Source organism: Protopterus annectens, chromosome 2.part0, assembly GCF_019279795.1.
Source record: "Protopterus annectens isolate FY-2018-M chromosome 2.part0, PAN1.0, whole genome shotgun sequence".
Classification (NCBI taxonomy): Eukaryota; Metazoa; Chordata; order Ceratodontiformes; family Protopteridae; genus Protopterus; species Protopterus annectens.
In genome coordinates, this window is record NC_056728.1 from 2,706,885 (window position 1) to 2,731,738 (window position 24,854).

The 24,854-nt window shown below is 37.8% G+C and overlaps 1 protein-coding gene across 2 annotated transcripts in view; it reads right to left on the minus strand.

Annotated features, from left to right (window-relative positions):
- The window catches only part of LOC122792913 (CCAAT/enhancer-binding protein gamma-like), a 94,224-nt gene extending 82,358 nt beyond the window's left edge, over nt 1-11,866 (minus strand). The window contains exon 1 of one of the 2 annotated variants that reach the window (XM_044060474.1): nt 11,564-11,866. The gene's annotated coding sequence lies outside the window, so the exon portion shown is untranslated. The remainder of the gene's footprint in view (nt 1-11,563) is intronic. The other variant, XM_044060473.1, reaches the window with a different exon arrangement.
- Between the last annotated feature and the right edge of the window lie 12,988 nt (nt 11,867-24,854).

The following is a 24,854-nucleotide window of genomic DNA, read 5'->3' on the forward strand; positions in this document are numbered from 1 at the left end:
AGAAGTGTTGCCACTCTAATGCATGAAATCAGTGAGAACATTAAAGAGGGCAGTACAATTTACAGGGACTGTTGGCGAGCTTAACAGACTAATGAACTTGAAGAAGCTGGCTTCATGCATGAAAAAGTGAACCATAAGTACAACGTTGTTGACCCTGAAATGGAAGTACACACTCAGGCTGTAGAACGAATGTGAAGTTCTGTGAAATGGAAAAATAAAAAGCAAAAATAGGTACAGACCATCACAATCTTGACTCTTACCTAGCAGAATACATCTAGCGTAAAGCACAAACAGCAAAGAAGAAAGACAGTTTTGAATCGATTACGACAATGATAGCCATAAGATTTCCACCAGAAAAGAAGGAGAAGCCAAGGGAATAATTCACCGTTTCCTCTTTAGTTCTTATCTCAGTTCTGTTGTTAACTTTATATACAATTCAATAAAAAACAATTTGCTAAATGTATACTGTTGTGTTCCATCTCATTTTATATCTCAAAAAACAGTGCCTCCTGTGAAAAATCAGACTCTTCGTTTGAAGTACGGCACCCTGCAAGAGGTTCATCAATAACATAAATAATAAAAAATAATATTGTGGCCAGCAGAATATGAATATATCTCAAAAAAAAAAAAAAAAAAAAAAAAAAAAAAAAAAAAAAAGACTACTTTCTCATAATATAAAAAAAAAAAAAAAAAAAAAAAAAAAAAAAAAAGACTACTTCCATAATACAAATAACATGCTTGGTACCTGAAATGCTGAGTGCCGACACAAGGAAAAAAAAGATCGGAAATGTGGGCAAGAGAACAGCTTATCTTGAACATTGTTCTTTTCCTTTAAACTTCTTTATAGCAGGGGAGTAAGCTCCCTTGCACTCCTCAATGTGGGGGGAAAAGCCCCACACAGACCACAAACTAATATATCAACTCCAAGACTGCCATACCTCAGAGAAATGGCAATGTTCTAAGAAATTAAAGTTTAATACATGAAACTCCAATTTTTTCACCTACTTATTCAATGTTTCAGAACTAGCAGATCCCAGCATTTCAAAAGGTTACCAAAGAATATATTATGTACATATAAAGGACAACATACAGACAAGTGCAAGTAACAACTACAGTACTAGTTACCTTCAAAACACCATGGAAATAAAATGAATTACTGAAACTGTAATTTAACACAAGAGACAACAGGTTATTTTGCTGATTTCAGTGCATATTGTTAATTAGGAACAACTTAGTCTGGCAGTGTTTGGAAGCCATCTTGGAACACTGCCAGTGATTATCCTGTGAGAGGGGGTGATTTGCTGTTGGGTCTGGGAGTTCAAACTGCTGCTGGTCTAATAGCAGTTTGTCTCCTGACTGGCTATTTCAATTTTCTTTGTTTACTGCACTGGTTTTGAGTGCCACAGGGTTCTGTATTACTCCAATGTAGGTAATGCTGTACAGTAGCTGGATAGTGCTTTTCAGTAGTCACCTTTACAGTGACTGGACAAATTCACTGGGTGATTGGCCATTGGCTAACATGCTTATGGACTTTTCAGCATAGCTATATTGCTGAAAACTGCACATGCCGTAATGTTGCTAGCTGAGCATTTCACATTACAGCTGTATTGCTGAAAACTGCACAGGCTGCAATCAGTTGCAGTGCTTCACTGCTAATGTATTGCTACAGAAGCATGCTTGCAGTGGAACACTATTAATTGCATGCTGTAGCCCTCAGTGTAACGCAGAGACTCCTTACTGATATAGTAGTTGCTGTACCAACTGCTGTTCTCACATTGTGATTGCAACGAATCTAAACCATTCTAAGCTGCTCATTAGCAGCTGCAACTTCACTTAGCTTAGTTCTTCTGTATCCTACAACTAACTACAAATTGTAGCAATTAAGCACTTATACCAAACTAAATCCAAGATCCACCTAGGTAAAATGCAAAGTAAACCTGCTTGTATCCATTTTGTTGTCAATCATACAACACCTGGTACTTTCAGGCAAGGAAGGAACTTCTACTTGTGAATTGTACGAATGTCTATACTATCTTGAGGCAAGTATCTCACCCAATAAGTTGGCTCATGAACGTCAAACACTACTATCCACATATCATCACAGCCACATGACTACATTAACCACTACATCTGCACCATGGCCATATACAGTAGAAGATCTCCAGTAGGCAGACTAAAAACCACATAAAATCTCAAGTTCCATGAATAAAAACAGTAATGTCTTAGTAAATAGCGACTCTGTTGTCAGCCACAGCGATTCCACACTCAAGACTGGACAAAAACAAGGTTACAGTTAAGTTGTTTTTCTGATGCCAGGAACCATGATGTCACAAGGTCTCCAAGGTCCCTCTCACAGGACAAATATAACTATAACCTATTGGTAGTCCATGTGGATGTTGTGGGTGTGAATGACTTAAGGTGCGCAACCTTCAAAGACATGCATCTGAATGTGCCCAATGCAGGCAATATGCTGGTCCTGAATGGAATCCTTCCTTTATCAAGAACAATACCTCGACAACTGGCTTAACAACTGGTGTCATTCGGGGGGGAGGGTGTCCAGTATGTATCCACATGTGCCAAAATGTCTCACAGACCAACTGACGTTACCAAGCATGGCCTGCACCTCTCGTTCCATGGTTTCTGCATGCTGGCTAAAGCCCTTGATGATCCAATAGTGCTCTTTTCGGCATAGTCCATGCAATGGATACCCCATCACAGAAGATACCAATGTAGCCATTTCCAGACTTGAACATGATCATATAAACGTTCCTCTTCTCAGTGCCAGACATTTTAACAAACTGCCTGATCTCGAGGCATCCAGCAACTTCAGCACATACAAGTTTGTTTAGTTACTAAGACTTCATTTAATGGGTTCATATGTGTTTACTAGGCGAACGACCACAAGGGCCTTTTTAAGCCTAGCCATACTTCACAAATGTCTGAGAATTTCTGGTACCCTTGATAAGTGTAAGTAGGGGCTTGGGAGATGATCATTTCTCAGGCTGAGAAATGAACAATTTACATGCTGCCTGTATCCATTAAAGACATAAGTGACAAACCAAGGATGAATTTCCTGTTCCCCATCCAATTGTCCAAGTTACACTTCAATTGGGTTAGGTAGGCACTCTACTTCACGTGGCTGGGGAGCCTGTTCCAGAGAACAAGTAGTCTCTAGGATACATAACTGTCTCTCCAGCAGATTTGTTTTATTTATATTACAGGCAAAGGTTCAAGTCTTTAGAATGTAATCCTGGTGCTGGTTGTTTTGCAGATATGCAGGAGGTCCACCAGTGTGGGGTCTGACAATGCCTTCTATGCTAGGCATAGATTTCCCCTCAACAGCCCGTAGGAGACAGACTACAGGGATAGGGCCTTGAGGTGGTCTGCAAAGGACATGTTACTTACGGTCTGTATTCTTTTAGTGAGGAACCTCCGTGGACATTCCAGTTTTTGGATATGCCTAGTTAGGTACAAACCAAAAGGGGCACTGTACTCAATGATAGGTCTGATGAATGCTGAATACAATGGAACAATGACTTCCTTGGATGTAGATGCCATACCTTGTTTATAAACTGCACAACATAAAATGATTTTCATAGCTCTGTAGACACATGAAGGTCAAAGGCTAGATTACTCTCGGTGTGTAACCCTAGGTCCCTAACTACTGAATCAACTCTTAAGGGTGTGTTGTCAATATGATAATTACCATGGGTGGATGACTTCCCGAAGAATACTATTATACTTTTTTTGCCATTTAGCCCATGGCTCCGACACCAGTTATTTGTCTGTGTCAGCCCTTCCTACAGAACATCGTCAGTGGGGGATTCTATTTGCAATCATCTGCAAATGTAGTCAGTTTTTATAATTTTTTTTATCATTCACTAATTACAGGATTACCTGAACTATTGGGTTCTGATGGGTAAACAATCCTGCCGAACCTAGAAATGATCACTCATCTGCTATTTTCAGACTGACCCTGAACATTTACTACTGCCAGCAAATGGCTCACAAACTCCTTCTCATGAATCTATGTTTCTTGGCTTCTCTGCAAACATCAAAAAGGCTGACCTCAGCTAGGATACCAAACCACCTAGCAATGGTGGTTCTGAAACCAGTCCCAGCAACAGAAATAAAAACTCCCTTGGCAATGGTGGCACTCATAAAACCAAATGACATTTTAAATCTCAGCATCTAGCCGGATTCAAACCTACACTTGACATTTCACACAGAGAAAAAACAAAAGGTTAGTGTGCCCCAAGTACATCTACAGTAGTAAATAATAACCCAACAACTGCTCCCCACTAAGATGGAAGCAGTGAAATGTAAGGAAGTAGTGGTCCCAGCTATTTACTATAATGCTCTTCCTCAACTCACCATGGTAGTGATCAGGATTACATGAAGACCACAAAGTCTTTTAAACAAAGACTTCCAATTTATTCTAAAATCCTCCCCACAGAGAAAACTACTGCACATTTAGTAATAAAGGGAGTGATTATTCACGCACAAATGTTAGTCTTCAGTCCTCCTCACCATTGTAGGTTCACACATAAACCGCTGAAAATTTACCCATAATTTTTCAGTGTTAATCAGCATTCATCAAATAGAAATCCGAGGTTTGTAGCAGTCCACAGTCTCACCATCCATTACAGGAGATGATGTACAGTGCAGTTAGGGGTCCTGATGGAGAGATGAAAAGTCAGCAAGCAAAAGAGAGAGTAGTAGTGCTGAAATTCCTCAAGTCTTGGTGAGTACCTTCCCGAGGTGGAAACTGTGTCACAAAATCTCACCAAAAAGACACTGATATATAGACTGTATTTATATAGCATATATCATGGACAGAGGCAAATCAAAAATAAAAAAAAAAAAAAAAAGATAGCCAAGTGCACAAGACCCAGGATAAAAAGGATTATAGGCAGTGCAGTGGTTAACGTTGTCACCTCACAGCAAGATGGTCTCTGGTTCGATTCTCGGCTGGGGTGCCTTCTGTGCGGAGTTTGCATGTTCTCTCTGCATTCTTGTGGGTTTCCTCCAGGTATTCCGATTTCCTCCCACATTCTAAAGACCTGCGCCAGGAGCGTTTCTCCCCAGGCCTCCGCTGAAAATAGGCTCTGTGAAGCCTAATCTGACTTTCCCGGTCAACAAATGCTAAATAAATATATAAAAAAGTGCCCAATCCTGGTAGGTGGACTGGTGCCAGACCTGGAAAAAATGACAGTGTAGAATCCTCAAAATATGGAAACATTCCTACAATGGGGCCAGGCCAGGCCAGGCTCAGGAGGAGGATGCCCCCCCCCCCGATGTAGAAGGAAGTAGCGGTCCACAAAAACAACAAAAAAAAAAAAGATGAGCCATAAAGACAATAGAGTAGACTACTTAGGGTAAGAAAGAAATTATGTATTGTTACTATTATGCAAAAAGCCCAGAATTTCCAGACAAGCTATACAAAATGATTAAGAGAGACATTAGAGGAAAGAAAAATACTTCCGCAGGAAAAACTGTCACAAGCTTCAAATAAAAATTTGCGTTCATTGATACAACAAACTTTTGAAAAACAGTATATAGATCAAGAAACTTTGATCTCTTTGGAAAAAGAAGTCTCTGAGGAAGTGAGAAAATATAAACAACAAAACCTAGAGATATTTGAAAAATATAAAAAAGAAATTTGGACATGGGAAAGAGAGATTTGATATGGTGCAATATTTATGCAAAGGAGAAAGCCAAGTTAACTAATATAGATAAGGCAGTCTCAAAGATATTCAAAGAGAAATACAGGCAAAGGCATTCAGATATGGACAATTTCACAATAAAAAGATTAATAGCTCAAAGATGTAATGTAGAAAAGATGAAGATTAGTAAAGCTGAAGTTTAGAAATAGAAGTTGAAGTTATGGAGTGCCTGCGAAGTGAAGGATTTAATGTAGAAGGTCTAAAACAGACTATCACAGCATGATGGAGTGAGTCCCCAGAATAAGGAAAAGCAAGAAGATCAGGGACACGTGAAGAAGAAATATGGACAGGGGAAAGGAAAAGAGATTTAACAAGGTGTAATATTTATGCAAATGAGAACGCAAAAACTAACCAATACAAAAAGAGCAGCACCAAAAATATTTGAAGAAAAATATAGGCAAAGGAATCTGGATATGGAAAACTTTACAATGCAAAAAATAAGACTAAGAGGAAAAGTAGAAAAAGAGATTATTAATGAAGAAGTCAAAAGAAATAGAAATTGAGGTAATGGAACAGCTGCAAAAAGAATATTCAGTGTAGAAAATCAAATGCAGAAAGCACCACAACAGAATAGAGCAATGGATATCCAAATTAAGGGGAAATCAGAGGAACAGGAAGCAATTGGTCAGGTGCCATATCAAGATATTTTGGAGCCTTCCACAGGAAACCAGTATAAACGTTCATTTGCAGCTAGACAGCAAGAAAATAACAGGAAACTGTGGAAACTCTGATGCAGTCAATGTTGAGGAGTGATAGGCCAGTGAGTTCCCATATGATAGAGCAACGGATGGCACAGGATAAAATTGAAGAGAATATGCCACAGGAAGATGCTATAGAACTTTCTATAGAATGCCTGCAGGAAACGGAAAACAAGGGATGTGCCTTCAGTATGGAAGAAGATGAGTTAAGAGAAGAGTTGCTTGATTTAATAGAGATGGATAGATATATTAAAAATCAACAAGAGAACTAGACTACAGAAGGTCAATAAAACCAAAAAAGTAAGAAGTCTGATAAAACAAATGAACACAGTAATTAGGACTGCCCATAAGGAGATCCAAGTGACATAACAGAAGTAAACAGAATATATTACTGTGCTGCTAAATTAATAACTGATAAAGTTCTACCACAGGAACACAGAGTAGTGAGGAAAAAGAGGGGACAAAAGTGAATACCATAATGGAAATATCGAATAGAGAAAACTATAAAACAGCTAAGACAAGAAGTGTAATTGTTAGAAGAGTGTAGAAGAGAACACAGAGCAACAAAAATACTAAGAAAGATAGATGTGATAAAAGCAATGTGCAGTATTAGAACAGATCAGGATCTATTACGCACTAGTGGAGATAAACTAAAAATTTCAAAACAAGCGGAAAGACTTAGAAGATAGGAATATAACTATAAGGGAAAAGCACAAAATAAGCAATTTATTGATGATCCAAAAAAGTTTTATAGAGAATTGGGAAATAAGTTAAAAGGAATTGAAAGACTGCCAAAAAAAAAGGAAGTAGATACATTTTTGGAGAAGTATCTATGAAAATCCTGTGGAACATAAACATGCTAAATGGATAGAAACATGCTAAATGGATAGAAGTAAAAGAAAGAATAAGAAGTTTAAAGGTACAGGATATGAAATGGGATGAAATAACAGCCAGAGAGATTGTAGTTAAGAAAAGCCTCTAAACTGGAAAACCCCAGGCCCAGATGCAGTAACTAACTTTTGGCTTAAATTATTAACTTCTTCGCATGAGGATCTTGCCATGGGTAAGAACTATTTATATGCACACCCTGAACAGACATCGCACTGGTTAACAACAGGAAAAACAATGCTCTTACTTAAGAGTGAACGTGCAAGCTACCCTAAAAATTATAGGCCAATAACTTGTTTTCCGACGACGTATAAACTATACATGGGAATGACGCTGACAGAGTTTATAGTCATTTAGAAGAAAACTCAATTATAGCAGTAGAACAAAAGGGCAGTAAAAGAAAATCATGTGGAACAAAGAATCATTTGTTGTTAAAGTGGAGAACTGTAAGAAGGGGAAGAATCCAAGTATGGCATGGATTGACTACAAAAAAGCATTGGATAGTATCCCACATTCATGGATAAGAGTGCTTAAAATGTATAAGATACACCCTACACTGATTACAGTAACCATGAAACAGTGGCAGACCACTGTGCAATTAAGCCATGATAAAAGGACAGATTAATATCCTAGGGATAAAAATCCAAAGGGGGATATTCCAGGGTGACGCTCTTGTCACCGTTGCTATTCTGCCTTGCCATTAAGCTGTTTACTTAACAGCTTCGGCTACAATTTGACTTCTAGAAAACAATAACGACTTATCTTCTCTTTGTCAAGGATTTAAAACTGTATAGCTCATCAGATGAGGAACTGAAAGCACAGCTGCAGGTTGTCAAAACTTTTTCAGATGATATTGGAATGTCATTTGGTCTTGATAAATGTGCAAAAGCAACCTTTAAAAAAGGAAAACTGCAGCACCAGGAAAACATCAGTTTGGGACAATAATATGATATAAAATAACTTGAGCAAGAGGGACTGTATAAATACTTGGGAATTGATGAAGGATCAGCAATAAAACATGACCAAATGTGAACAAAGCTCAGTAAGGAGTACTTTAGAAGACTTAAATTATTCCTGAAAACAGCACTGACATCTAGGAACAAGATCCAAGCCATAAATCAGTTTTCTCCTCCTGTCTTAACTTATAGTTTTGAAGTGATTGACTGGCCCCAAAAAGTGTTGGATAGATTGGATATTAAAACAAGAAGGATGCTTCATGCTCACCAAATGATTTATAAAAATCAGTGTAAACCAAGATTATACATTCCCCGTTCCGAAGGAGGGATGGGCCTACTTGAAATTGATTACATGTATAGATCTGCAATCGTGGGACTCCACACATATCTGCTGACCTCACAGGATCCAAATGTAGTGAAATTTTTGAAACATTAGGAGAATAAATCTAAGATGACATTTCTCCTTAATTTAGCAGAAGCATATCAACGTCAAGTAGGAATGGAAATCAAACCAGAAGTAGATAACAACCAGGCAGCAATTGAATGTGCTAAAAAATAAAATAAAGAATATCCTATGGCTAGGCTTGTAAAGGCCCCAGGGCCATTAGCCTAGTACACACCTATGAACCTATAAGGTGAAGGACCAGATGAAAAGGCAAGAAATGTGAAAAAAACATAAATATAGTTGCAAGTATAGAAAACATCTGGAAGAGCCTCATGTTGTTCAAGAACTAATGCAAGAATGGTTAAGGAGACGGGAATTCACATCAAGAAATGAAAGGTTAATATTGACAGTCCAAGATAGTGGGCTACGTACATGATGGTTTACAAAGTCCATTGAACATGTGGGAGAAACAGACATATGTAGGTTTTGTAAAACCGAATTGGAAACAGCCACACACCTTGTTGCTGGTTGCGACGCACTAATGACAGAGGGACTGTATACTGAATGGCATTAACAATGTGGCAAGACCGTTATGGTATCAAAGTGGCTGCAAAACACTGGAAACATGAGCCACAAAGTATCGTAGAAATGATGTTTCTATCACATGGGATCACCAAATACCAACAGTTCAAAAAAGATAGATGCCAGAAAACTGGATATAGTGGTCCAAGGAAAGAAGACAAAAGTAGCACTGATCACTGAAATCGCCACACCTACTGACTACAGTGTCTTTCGTACAGAGAGACACAAAGTCATAAAATACCTTGATCTGCAGGCAGAAATGAGAGCCATGTGGAAGAAAGATACCCAGACAGTTCCAACAGTAGTAGGAGCAACTGGTCTTATCTATATACGATTGTAAATTATTTTTTATGCGTTACCAATTCATGTAAACACTGTACAAATTGCAAAAGGAGTCATTACTGGGCACATTGCAGGTGCAGCGGAGAGCACGTTTGGCTAACATCAAAGAGTGAAACAATACTAATTTCACAAACTTTAATCATACTTTTACTTAGGAATGGGTTCCATTCCAGTCATGGTATTAGAAACCCAAAGGACTTGGAGAAATTAAAAACAACAGTTTCTACTTCGAAGTTCTTACCTGTGAGTGGTCTGAAAATACAGAACTCCATTCCCAGAAATAAAAAAAGAGCATTGGTCCACAGTAGCAGTATTCATCTCTACCCTAAACACCTTTAAAAAAATCCAAATGTTTCTGTACAAAAACCTAGCCAGATACATCAGCTCATAAACCCACCATGCCTTAAGGTTATCCTACTGACAGCTCTACAGCACATCATAATTAGATTAATTTTACCTGCTGCATCTTCTATACTACAAAACAAACTACTTCCAGCGGCAAAGTCCACTATCCTGGTTATTAAGTAAATACATAAAGATTATTTTACTTTTTAAATTAAAACTGCAATGCCACTGAATAAAACTGTACCACTTTTACTAGAAGTGGTGTGATAGTGTTTCACCTACAATGTTCAAACACTTCCAAAGCTGAATCTGGGATGGGAGAAGGTACTGCAGGCATGGACCACTATTTTCTGAACCACATGTAAGCCCCCATGCTTAGACCACCAAGGAACAAGAACAGATCAGCTGTTTCAGCTGACAAGGACTTGGTGGAACCCAGATCCACCTTTTCTACCACTTTGTTCTACTGGATGTTAAACATAATGTTAACAGAAAAGGTTCCTGCTTTGCTTCAGTTTTTTTTCTGAGCATCTTTAATTCTTGAGGTGAGAGAGGCTGGTGGGAATAACTCAAAAGTGCTCACCTCTCTCTCAGTTTTTGTTTTCATATGGAAACAAAGTGAAAGTAAACAAAACGTAGCACAATTCACTTTTTGTTGTCATACAGAAACCAAAAGAAAACGAGTGGAATGCAACTCTGAAAGCACTGTACACATAATGAGATTCACGTTCAATCCATACAGCAACTCACTGCCAGATGCATGGGGAAAGAAAGAAAAAGAAAAGCACAATGTTCTGCAAACCTTACACGCACAAAGAAAATGAAAATAAAACTGCAATACAATCTGCTGCAAAAAAGAGGAAAAAAACCTTAAAAAATAAAAGAGAAAATAAACTGCAACAAATCAAAACAAAGAAAAAGAAACAATACAATGTGCAAGAAATCAAAAGAAAAAAAATAGTACAATGTGCTGCATAAAGAAAGCCAGGAAACGTAAAAGCATACAATGTGTACAGAAAGAAAAACGAAAACAAAGAACAATACAATGTGTTTGCAGAAAAGAAGGAAGGAAGCACAATGCGCTTCAGACATTTAATGTTAAGTGCCAGTGCGAAAAAAGTGTTATACACAAGTGCCAAACAAAAGGTGGTTCAATTCATTTAAAAAGCCAAGTCCCGGTCATTGCACAACAAGAGACATCGAGAACGACTCCCTGGCACATACCTCTCAAAATCTGGACAAAGCCTGATAAAATGGGGGGGACAAAGGCCCAAACACAGGAGCAATGTTACTCTTATAACCTTAGAAAGTTGCCAGAGTAACAAGGTTTGTTTTAACATACATTTTCTGAAGGATTCGAAGTCTGAAACTCAAACATATGCCATTATTTAGTAACTTCAGTCCTCAAATAATCTCAGAGATAAGAAAACACACACATTTTATGAGGAACAGACCAAAAATTTTGAGCTAAAAATCTGGACATTTGAGAGGTATGCGTGGTCCTTCGGAATAGCTTCTTACAGAAAAACGGCTGGGGTGGGGGTAAGCAGAACAAATCACATTTCATCATGGCACTTATAAAGGAATTCGTTGCCGAGACCCCCCCCCCCAAAAAAAATATATATATACATCGTAAATTACCTGAAATAATATGCCAACGCAAATGTCGTCTGTACGCCTAAATACCCGATACTGGTAGATCGTTCTCCCTCGCTGATGTACACTGCTGAAGTGTAAACTAGACCTTTAATTCCAGTTAAGAAAAAATACAAAACTGATCCTCTCCCTGGGGATCCTTGTAACAAATACTGCTTTCCTTTCGTTTTCCTTCTCCGTCTCCGCCTCACACTCTCATGATGCTCCACCTACAGCTCTGGTAACCTTCCTGGGTCCTAACACCCTCAGCAATACGTCTCTTCTGTCTTGGGGTACAGCTTGTGCCCTTAACCGCGGTCCACAGACCCCCCCCCCCCCCATTCGGGATTGGGTGCTGCTGCTCATCTCAACAATCAGGCACCATCATTTGCAAAAACAGAGAAAGAATAAGAAGTGACTGTAAATGCAACGGCAAAAGAAACAGCACCGGAATCACTGACGCTGGAATACACTTAGTAAATAATGAAGTAAACGAAACCGGTTTTCAAAGAAGGTTACGTCGCTCCTACCCGGTATAGCCAATGCCACCGCCGTATTGCAAAGAGGAGCTGCAGCTCATGCGGTGCGCCAATGACAGCTTCAGGAAGGAAAGGGTTAACTTGCCAATGCACACACGTTTGCAGCTCCTATGTCACTCTGCACGCGTAGTGACCCTACCCCTTACTGAGTATTGCATCACCCAGCCCAGTAAACACCGTGTTAGCCGTCAGTCCTTCTTTCTTGTAAATGTCTGTCCATTGTTACCATTTCTGGGTTGCACGTTTCACAAGAGAATTAGACGACTTCACGTATTTATAGAGAATGCTGCTCATCACATGAAACATCATATTTATATAAACAGGGTGATTTAAGGACAAACAACAGCTGTTCAGCACCCAATGTTCAAGAAAGACAAACGACAGTTGAATAAAACACCTTTCACACCCTTCCTCAATGATTAACATAAGGTTCATTAAAAGTTCAAAAAAGACATCACATGACAGGATCATATGACCAGAAATTCAATTAAAAAGGGTCAATATTTAATACATATAAAGGTACATATAAATACATATAAAAAATGTGAAAATTCTTATATAGAAATGAAAATATGAGCATCATCTTCACTTCAGTTTTGTTTGTTGTATTTTAACCAATATTGGTTTTAAAGAAACAGCTGTGTTCAAACCTGGATATACATCAGCCATAAGACGTATTATCCATTCATATTCCTTTGTTTCTAACAGATTATTTATATCCCCACCTCTAAAGGGTTTCTGTAAACTGAAAGACCGTATTATAGAACATAAGTCAGAAATCAGGAGAGGATGTGAAAATAATGCCTTGGGTAAACACATTAGGACACTAGGTGAGAACCATAAGTTTAAGTTTAGAGTTTTAGATATGGTACAGAAACCCTTTAGAGGTGGGGATATAAATAATCTGTTAGAAACAAAGGAATATGAATGGATAAATGTATATCCAGGTTTGAACACAGCTGTTTCTTAAACCTAATAAATAAAACAAAACAAAACAAACAACACTGAAGTGAAGATATTGATATTTTCATATAAGAATTTATACATTTTTATTTTTTTTTATATGTATTTATATGTACCTATATGTATTAAATATTGACCCTTTTAATTGAATTCTGGTCATATGATCCTCTGGTCATGTTGATGTCTTTTTTGGTTGTGGTATTTGAACTTTAATGAAATGAATATTTTATGCATTGAGGAAGGGTGTGTCCCGAAAGCTCTGTGTTTTATAAAGGTGTTTTATTCAACTGTCGTTTGTCTTTCTTGATTTAAGGACAAGCCTTGACTGTACTGATTTTAGAAGATTCAAAAGGTTTTATAATATATTATTATTAATATTATAGACATCGTTATTAAATTATAACTGCAAACATGACATATGCACATTAATAGAAAAAGAAAACAAGCCATATCAATAATTCTCACTCATTTCATGCAACATACACATTAATTCCAACATTAAATACATTGCTCAATTTCTGCATTCCCTTAAGCCTCACCCCTTCATCTGACCATTATTCTACCTGTATTGTTTCCTCAAATTCCATTTATTTCTACGTAATTTAATCCTTCCCTTTTCTAAAGATCCCACTTCCATTTTTTATCTCCTTTGCAATATTCAGTACTTCTGTCACAACTGGTTTACATTTTGAGTACATTTTCTAGTCATTGCTTAATTGGCTGTCAATAGCATTAAACTTAACAAGGCCTTACTATGTCTAGGCAGTTCATAATTTCCTTAGTTACATCCATTTGCTCCCCAATATCTCTGAAAAGAGTTTTTAAAATCTGACAACTTGTTGCATTAAGCAATAACCACGGATGGGTGTGGGTAATGCTGGATTTACCCACGGTTGGTGTGGTTTGGTCATGAGGTTAAAGCTTGAGTGACTAAACAAAGTCAACCGTGGGTAAATCCAGCATTGCCCACACCCAGCCGTGGGTTATTACTATTATACAATGACATTATTTAAGAAAAAAATACTTTTCTTAAATAATGTCTTTGTATAATGCCTCCGTGCTGCCCTTCCGTGTTTTGAATGTATCCAGTGGCTGTTTTGAAGTACTGCGCATGGGTATGGCATCTCCGTTACTTCTTCTCCTTCTTCTTTTTTTTTTTTTTTTTAATACAAAAAGGAAACCGGGAGACTTTTTACCTTGGAGGGAGTCAGGACAGACAAAATAAAAGGATAATCAGGTATTTTTTTTTAAGTTTTGCAGAACTTACCTGATTATCCTTTTATTTTTGTCTGCGCCATCTCCCTCCGTTGGTTTAAGTCTTCCGGTTTCTTTTTATAGTAAAAAAAAAGAGTAAAAAAAAAAATGGGAGATATACTCATGGGAAAAAGTCCGGGTGATCGGACTTTTTTCCGTTAGTATACTCTCTGATTTACAACAGGCACGCTGGTTGGGCTGGCTAATCAGCATGCTCGTTTTTGAATATTTTAGGCTGGTCATTGTATAATATAGCAATAACTGACGCCTGGGTGTGGGTAATGCTGGATTTACCCATGGTTGGCATGGTTTGGTCCCGAGGGCGAAGCCCAGGGACCAAAAGCCAACTGTGGGTAAATACAGCATTACCCACACCCAGAAATGGTTATTGCTATTATATGACATTATTTAAGAAAAGAAACTATTACTTTTCTTAAATAATGGCATAGTATAATGCCTGTTTACTGCCCTTCCGCAGATGTCTGGCATCCGCGGCAGTTCTGATGTACTGCGCTGCGCAGTACATCAGAGCTGTGGGCAAAAGCAGCGGAGAAAGCAAGATCTCCGTTGCTTTTTACTGTTTTTGCTATGTTAAATGGGTTTAACATAGCGAGACAGCTTTAAAATAAACAACGGAGATGTCCGTTGCTTATTTTAAAACTGTCTCGCTATGTTAAACCCATTTAACATAGAAGTAAAAGCAACGGAGATCTTGCTTTCTCCGTTGCTTTTTTTTTAAAACCTGTCTCGTTATGTTAAATGGGTTTAGCATAGCGAGACAGCTTTAAAATAAGCAACGGAGATCTCCGTTGCTTATTTTAAAGCTGTCTCGCTATGTTAAACCCATTTAACATAGCGAGACAGTGTTTTAAAAGTAGAGTTATACTAATGGAAAAAAGTCCGGGCGACCGGACCTTTTTCCATTAGTATAACTCGATTTACAATGTGCACGCTGGCCAATCAGCGTGCACGTTTTGGGGGGGGGGTCATGGTATAATTTCCTATAATCCGCTATTATCTGTCTCCCTTTATGCAAACACTTAAAAAAATGGCTAAACCTATGAAATATAGGAAACAAGCAACAGCAAGGAGTTTGCGAGTCCCACCGTAGAGAAAAATATATGTATAAACTTCAGGAACAACAATGGGACCACCACAACAAAGCACATATATTTATTAAAATAATTAAAAGTTGAAAGCTTTCGGAGATGTTTCCTTCTTCAGATCAATACACAAAAGTAAAACAGTAGGGACTTAAATAGATACACCTGACCAATCAAATTACATCACAATTCAAATAATTAATAAAACAATTATCTTGTCCTAGCTTTTAGAATAGGTTTTAAAGGTGTAAAACCATTTAAACCTGGTGGAATATCTGCCATCAAATCAACTATCCAATGTGTTTCTTTAACCTCAGCAGCATTCATTATATCCCCACCTCTAAGGGTGGGAATATAAACATCCAAGACCATAAACTTAAAACCATGTTGTGGATAAGTATTAATATGTTGCGCTATTGCACTTTATGTTCATCACCTATATGTTGTAAAATACTTTCCTTTAACATCCTATTGGTTTTACCAATATAGAAACGCATACATTGTGTGCAAGTAGCTAAATAAATCATATTTTTAGTTAAGCAACATGCATAACCTGTATAAGTATATTTCTTATTGGTAATGGGATGTATAAATTCATTATTGGCCTTAATATATTTACATGCTTTACACCTATTGTATGGATATGTGCCAAGCTTATTACTATGTAATCTACCTAAGTTGCCATGCATATTCCTATGACATAATAAACTTTTTAAGTTACAATTTCTTTTGTAGCTGAAGCTCGGCACCTCGCTCACTATATTCTTAATTCTAACATCTGACAGTACTAACTTCCAATTATTCTGTATTATATCTTTAATGTATTTAAAATCAGTATTACATTTAAATGGTATTCAAACTCTAGATGTATTCACTAAACCACCATTACTTACTTCCCTGGCATTTCTAGTGTACCAAGGTTTACCTTTCACATTCCTCAAAGATCTAACTTGTTCTGACACCCTTCTAACATCTATGTCCTATAACCCTGCTCTATTAAATGCACTTCTGTCTTTTCCTACTGATGTAAAAAAGTCATTATTCTTACTACAAAGTCTAGATGTTCTCAATAACTGATTGTTCTTAATGTTCTTAAAAATATATTGTGGGTGCATACTTCCTCTCTCTAGTAGGGCATTTTTCCAACAGGGTTTATGGTATAAAGTAGTACACAACATCCCTTCTTCATCTACCTTCAATAAAATATCCAAAAATTCTATAGATACTAAAGATGAGTGTATAGTAAATATTAAAAATGTAAGTTATTTCTAAATAACTAACAAAGGCATTTAATTGTTATTCATCCCCTTTCCACAGAACAAACATATCGTCTACAAATCTGCGATACAGACCTATATAGGTTAGCCACGGATTCCTATCATATAGAATGCATTTCATCTCCCACTCACCCAGGACCAAATTAGCGTAAGTGTTCATGCAGGGTGTGCCCATGGCTACACCCCAGCATTGTAAATACAATTTCTCTTCAAAAACAAAAACATTATTATATAATATGATGTTCAATAACTTACATATACATTCCATACTAGATCTATCCATATGTGCTATTCTTGCATTAAAGTCACATATATAGTCTGGTCCTACATAATTGGGAATAATTGTAAAAAGACTATATACATCCAGAGTCACTAAAATAAAGCCCAAGTCTGTATCACTAGTTTCCATATATTCACATAATTGTTCCAAGAAATGTGCAGAATCCCTCAAGACAGTAACAGCCTTATTCACCATGGGTTTAAGTTGCCCTTTCACCCATTTGGAATTTGTTTCTGTAATCCAACCTGAACCATTAACTATGGGTCTTAATGGAGGATTGACTTCAGACTTATGTATTTTGGGTAGACTTGAAATTATAGGAATCTTGGGGTGCTCAACTATAAAATATTCATATAATTCTTTTGAAATAATGCCTGTCAAAAATAAATCTAAAACATCATTTTTTTACATCATTAATAATTTCTTTGACCCCTTTCAGATTTTAACATGTATAAGTAGCCTCATCTGTCAACATGCTAGTCATAATTTCTACATTTTGCGAGTGGTCTAGCAACACTATTGCACCTCCTTTATCAGCAGGTTTTATTATGATATTTTTATCAGCTGTAAGATCTTTTAAAGCTTGTTTCTCTCTCAGACTCAAATTAAAACGCCCTGATCTACGTCAAGACATAAAATGCGTGCTAATTTCACTTTCACATACATTTAAAAATGTTTCCACAATCGGTTGTGAAACAGGCATAAACTTACTCATTTTTTTAAAACTATTATACGTACCATTAGTTGCATCAGAAAACATACAACGTAAATTAACATTTCTAGCAAATTGACGTAAACCCAATACCACATCACACTGTTTGCTGGGCACTGCTGGTACAAATGACAACCCCTTATTTAAAATAGTGATTCCTAAATCAGTCAAGCACTTCTGAGAAAGATTAAATACCAGTTTAGTTGTCTCTACATGGGACAGTCCATGGAAAGTTTCCTTCTCTTGCAATTGTTGCTGAGTAACCTGTTTCTCCTGTTGTTCTCTGGCATTTTCACTTACAAAGGCAAGCGAGTGAGAAGTGGTAAGAAAGTCACATTAGGCATTGGTCTCGCTCCCAATTAGATGCTTTTGGTGGTTAGTTCAGAAACTAAAATTAATAGCTGAAACTTCCTTGGCCATCGCCATTAAGCCGTTCTCTGCTCCCCTGGAGTCCATTATCAGTCGCTGATGTCGTACACATCACACGCTCTTCAACTGCTGAATTCTGACCAATGACTAATGCGGATGGCTGTGCGTTACCATCCAGAATGTCAGAGTTCCTACCTTGTGAAAAGTTAGTATGTTTAGGGACTGTATACAAAGTTGTAGACAAATCAGCAGCATTTTGACTTGAATTAGAGCTGAAAGCAGTGTCCTTTGCATTATTTTTCAGCCACACAAAGATATGGCCATTAACAAAGTCAATATAGTCCCTTTCTAACTTCTTAGTTTTTAGGCATTGCAGTTTAGAATCATAGAATCAGATATTGCAAAACAGCATATCCACTTTTTCAGTGTATCTCACTTCTTGATAGTCCCTTATAATTTCATTTTGCAACTCCTCTAAACTCTGTATCAGAACTGTTTCTTTAGGCAAAAATACTCTATAAGCAGTTCCATATATTTGAACCTACTTTCTATATTAATAGCCTGCCACTTAGCAAGTAAGTCTGGATACTTAGATCCATAGGTAGGCATGCAAAAGATACAAAGTCCTCTTGGAATGACTTTAAAATGCATGCATGCCTCTAAATGCATACCTTGCCACTGAAGGTGTTTCAGTTTATATAAGCCTTCTTCTAGTTCATTATACAGTTGAAAAAAACTTTCTTTCATTGCCTGAGTAGTCGCATCAGATTGTTCTTCGAGTTAAAGTTCAAGGATAACAAAGGATTCAGTCCTGTTGTCGTCAATTTCATATTCCAATTCTACCTCAGTGCTTTCAGCCATGTAACTCCTTATGAAGAACCAAAATGCAATATAGCAAACAAACAACAGCAAAGAGTTTGCCAGTCATACAGTAGAGGAAAATGTATGTATATACTTCAGGAACAACAATGGGACCACCACAGCAAAGTACATATATTTATTAAAATAATAAAAAGATGAGAACTTTTGGAGATGTCTCCTTCTTCAGATCAATACACAAAAGTAAAACAAACGTGGTAATGATATAATGAATGCTGCTGCGGTTAAAAAAACACATTGGATAGTTGATTTGAGAGCAGATATTCCACAAGGTTTAAATGGTTTTATATCTTTAAAACCTATTCTAAAAGCTAGGAGAAGATAATTGTTTTATTAATTATTTGAATTGTGATGTAATTTAATTGGTCAGGTATATGTATTTAAGTGCATACTGTTTTACTTTTGTGTACTGATCTGAAGAAGGAAATTGCTAGTGTACAGTGAAAGCAAGTGGTCTTGCATTTCTTTCATTGAACAGTGCATAATGCAATACTAAGATATGCTTTAAAATTTAACTGGGCAACAGAATACAGTTGTAATTTATCTGCACTAAACATGATCAAAACACAATATATTATAAATGAAAGCACTAGGGGAGTAGCCAGAAATGTATATTCTGTACTCAGACCTAATGATGTACCTCCATGACCTATCACTTTTAGTACTCAACCCTCAAAATGTTGCACCTATACGCATAGAAAAGGAACACATTATTTTCAGCTTTTGCCACTTACAGCTGTGAAATGCCTATTTTGGAAGTGGATTCTTATCACATAAGCACCTTTTGTATAACTCCGTAGTGTAAACATTAGACAGTTTTAAACATTCTGTGCTCCTTAGATAATAAAGTTTCTAAGAGATGCTCAGAAAAAATGTACTCGTTTGAGTATGCTAAACTTCACACTTGGAAGGAGCACCAAAATGGAGGAAGGTACCATATTGTATTTATTTATTTAACAATTGTTGACCAGAAAAGTCCAACTAAGACAGATCCTATTTTCAGTGGCCAGGGAGAAATGCTCCAGACGCATGTCTCTGGAATGTGGGAGGACACTAGAGCACCCAGAGGAAACCCACGTGAATGCAGGGAGGACATGCAGACTCAGCACAGAAGGCACCCCAGCCGAGAATCGAACCAGAGAACCTCTTGCTGTGAGGCAACAATGTTAATCTTTGCACCCCTGCGCCACCCAATTGCCCTTTTTATTGCTATCTGGAATGGATTCAGAAATTCATATGCACAGGCACACAGGCATGCCTAGTAGTACATGTACTCAAGTCAGTGTCTGATCCCTGCTGCATCCAGTTCAGAGTTGCTGGGGAGCCAGAGTTTATCCTAGCACTCAGTGGGTAAACATCCACAAAACTGAGGTTGGCCAAGATGTCAGACTATCCCAAGACACACACACACACACACACACACACACACACACACACACACACACACACACACACACACACACTCACACACACACACACACACACACTTATACGCTTATGTGTAGATGATTGAGATCCTGTGTCCTAGCTCCCCCAACATTTCTGACAAAGTGCTCAGTAATGAGTTTTAACTTGTTACACTTCCTGAAATCCTGTTAGTATCTGCCTCCCTTTATTCAAATATTTTATAAAAGTGACCAAACATGTGAAACTGCCTGCACACCTATGGGCAGTTTGGAAGACCTCACATTCCTGTGGCGTATTTTGGGATGTGGGAGGAAATCTGGCAGTTAATGTGAAGGACCAAAGCTATAAGCTGTTAACCAGCTGATTCCTGTAGCACAGGATTTGATTCCCTCTGCCTTCATTAACCTCCCATGTAACCTTGAGCAAGTCACTTAACCAGGCATTGCTTTGCAGCAATTGGAGACTTGGACTTGGTTATTCAATGGTCTGCTGGACTGCACATTTAGTAACTACCTGTGAACTACAGACACCTTGTGAAAACCCACACAGACACAAAAACATTTATGTATGAATCATACCCATATGTATATGTATAGTTATCTCTTGGTGAAGACTTAGGTCCCTGGTTATAATACTGGTTAAGATATCAGACTTTTGGAGAAACAGGAGGTCCAGGACAAATGGGTCTCTAATGGTGCATTAAGTAAGCCAGATCTATCCTGAAAAGTCTGTAATACACTGAATAAAAGGAGAGAACTTTCAGACTCTTGACAGTTCAGGGACTTTAGGCCTGTGATTTTGTTGGCTAGGAGCCTTTGGGGTCTTTCTAATTATTTGATGTGTTTAGTGAGACACATCCCAAAGTAGGTGTTGTACTTGATAACTAAACTGATCAATGCCAAATATAAGGGGGTGCAAATCACTGTGCATATTGTACTTTACCAGCCACCATAACACTCAGCATGTGTATAAAGTTACTGAGCACATGCGAGTGCAGTGCCATTTTGTACAGTTAACCAGAGTGAATGCATTCATGAATGGAGATGCACATGATGGTTTATCTGAAGTAATGAGTGAATCAGTTAGCTTAAAGGCATGTTCTAATTACAGTTCCCGACAATGTTTATGTACAATAAATATCTTGAACCCATACACCACTTTATCATCTCTTTTGAATGCATGAGACAAGTGACAGGGAGTGATTACCTCTTTAGACTGCGATGATATTCCCTTGACAATTAGGTGGGCTAAATAAAAGGATTTCTTCACAACTGTTCTCACATGATGGTCAAAAGAGAGGGAGCTTTAAGCCCAAGTTTCTAGGTCACTGACAAAAATTTAATTTTGTAGTGGTGTGCTGGCTTTACAGTACAATGAGGGGAGAGTGTTGTCTACCAAAAATGACACTACACTTTTTTAGTATTTCATTTTACCTAATTTTTAGTACACCAAGGGCTTAGTTGAGAGAGTTCATTCAGGGAAGTTTGAGTATCATAGGGTGACTTAATAACAACCTCCACTTTGCAGTTGTATGCCACGTTTAAGTGCCAGAGATTTTGGATCTCCACCTGTAGATCTGAAAGGTAAACACCAAAAACAAGAACGCAGCACTTAGCCCTGACAGACACCACTGATCACTTTCATACTTAGTGATGAGGCATCTGCATCTCATACTATGTAGGCTGTGTCTATCGGCCAGCTTTTTATCCACCTTACCACACATGGGCTGATATTTAAAGCAATTAGCCTTTCTATGAAGCCAGCATGGTGAATGGTGTTGAAGATGTTTGCCAGGTCAAAATACACCACCAAAGCCACAACTACAGCCTCTTTAACTCTTTTAATGAAATTTACCAGGTTAATTAGACAGGATCTACTCTTCACAAAGCCAAACAAAACAAGAGTCTATATCACAGTTTATCATGTTTTGCAGATGGTGCTTGTAAGGCTGATGGGACCTTAACTATCCAGGTCATTTGTAAGGCTACCCCTATCAAGGGGCATCACCACTGCAGTGTGGCAGAAGCTAAACTGAAATTAAACAACTGGAGGAGTGTCTGCAAGGGCATGTTTAACACTGTCATGCAACCAGGCACATGATACATTGTAGTAAATAAACATACAATCAAAAGGGTTGTCATATAGCAGAAATTCGAAAAAGCCAAGTATATTGCATACTTTTTTTCTTATCCAGGTTTTACAGTGTTATGAAATGATTTATGGAGAGTAACAAACCTTGTTGATAAGCTGTGTGATGTACTTAAATAGGCAGGCCCTGGCAGTGTTGAATGTTTTGACTCTGGCTTTCGGTGAAGTGAAACCCTTGGAAAATGACTCTATTAGCTCCATACTGTCCACTACCCCCCCCCCCCCGAGTGCCCCCACTTTCCCCTCCTCCTGGCCTTGTCACACCATTTAGATTACTTTTATCTTGTTATACTCTTCTGATTTTTCATGCATACATATAAAATATTGCACCATAATAAGTGAGGAGGAAATAATCAAATTACACCAGAGGCCTTAGTCCCCTCCTCCCCGAAGCCATTGGGTTCTACATGCTCGGAGTTGAATTTCTGGGCTTTTTTCAAAACCTTTTTTAGGCAAAGATGGCCTGAAGAAGAATCATGGCTAAAGAAAGAAATTCATCCTTACTCTTCCTTTTCTTCCTGCATGCTTTTCCCACTCCCTAAATGGCTAAGACTGCAGTGTAACAACCATGGAGAAAAGGACAGAATTAAGTTGATAGCCTGGAAGCTGCTTCGGCCTTAGAGCTCATGAGATTCTAGATGCTGTGAGGTACATTCTACATTTTTTCCCCAGCCTTTTGTTACAATTATGACATGGGCAAAAATCATGACTAAAGAAATTCAGTCTTATTTTTTTCTTTCAAGGAAAAGATAAGTTGTGCCCAAGATTTAATGATGAAAGTTAACAAAAAGGTGGTTTACGATAAATGGAGAAGATAAATGCTTGCAAAGATATGCAAATCATATCCCATTATAGTTTCTATATCCCTGTCAAAAAAAAGTAAAGAAAGTCACCTTTTGTGTATCTCTCTGATGTTAGATTGGGATGAAAGTGAAAGAATAAATGGCCTCAGTCATATATTTCAACTTGCTGCTGTCACACATCATACAGCTTGTCTCTTTACCTCCACTCCTTAACGACAGCTGCTGTATGTGTATCCATCTGATAACCAGAATATAGTAACATATTTTAACTTGCTGATCAGAGATGTATATTCACAATATGGCACCTTTCCCATACCTCCCAAACTTAGCCACCTGAATATACACTTCTGATATGTGATTGTGAGAAAAAAGAAAAAAATATATATCAGTCATGTACTCCAGCCTGCTGCTCAGACAGTACATGGCCCCGAAACAGGCTATAGTGATGTTGTGTGCACACCTGTGAGGTATGATTGTGTGAAAACTTAAAAAAATAATGACCACATTGTCACAGCCCCACAAAAGCCACAGTTACCTTCTGGGCAAACCTCTGAGATTTAATTGTGAGGAAAAGTTAAGAAATAATGACCACACTTTCCCCAGTCCAAAACAAGTTATCGTGAGCTTTTGTGCACACCTCTGAGGTTTGATTGTGAGGAGAATTTAAGAAATAATAAACTCACTGTTACCAGCCCCACCACCCACAAACACAAGCTATAGCAACCTTCTTTGCACACCGCTGAACAGGACCAGTCATAGAGCAGGTGAGTCCAGGGCAGAAGCCTTCAATAACCCTGTGTCAAACTCCACTTCTCCAAACTGAGTTGTGGATGCTGCCAGGATCTAGATGATCTTTAATATATTTTATTGTTTACTTTTGAAAGATAATGACCTGTAGTGTATAGATCACTGTGATTATGCTCTGAATTTATAGAAAAGCATGCTTGTTAAGCACCATTCTGACACTGGAAAGGTTCTTAACAAACTTTTATCAAGTACCTCTTTCTGCTGTTAAGCTCTACTCACACACTATAACATTAACAGCAATCCTTGGTCACCACAAGAAGAGAAGTGGGAAGCTTGAATGAAGTGTTTAACAGCTTCCCACCACTCTTCTTTGGTGGTTTCTGCCTATGTGGCAGAGGTAAGTGTGTTATAACACTACTGCACTTTTCTTTCCAACTTTTGAATATCCAGCTGGGTGAGGGGGAATTCAAAAAATAAAGACAAAATGGATTTCTGGATACAGATTCTTAAGGAGAATAAAAACAGCCATACAGAATATTATATTCATAACATGGTAGAAAATATTCTAAGAACTAAGCTAAGGATGGAGAATGAATGGAGATTCTGTCACTATGGATGATTATTTAGGGGTGTAGAGAATAGGCAAGAGGAGGCTGGCATTTACTGAAGAAAACTGTTCAAGGAACCAAGGTACTGGAAGCAAATAACTAGAGAGGGAATGGCAATAGAATGGGAAAAAGCCAAGAAGACCTGTAGTAAGAGACTTCCTTCCCTATCAAGGACTGATGTCATAGTACAGACAAAAAGAAAGGGATA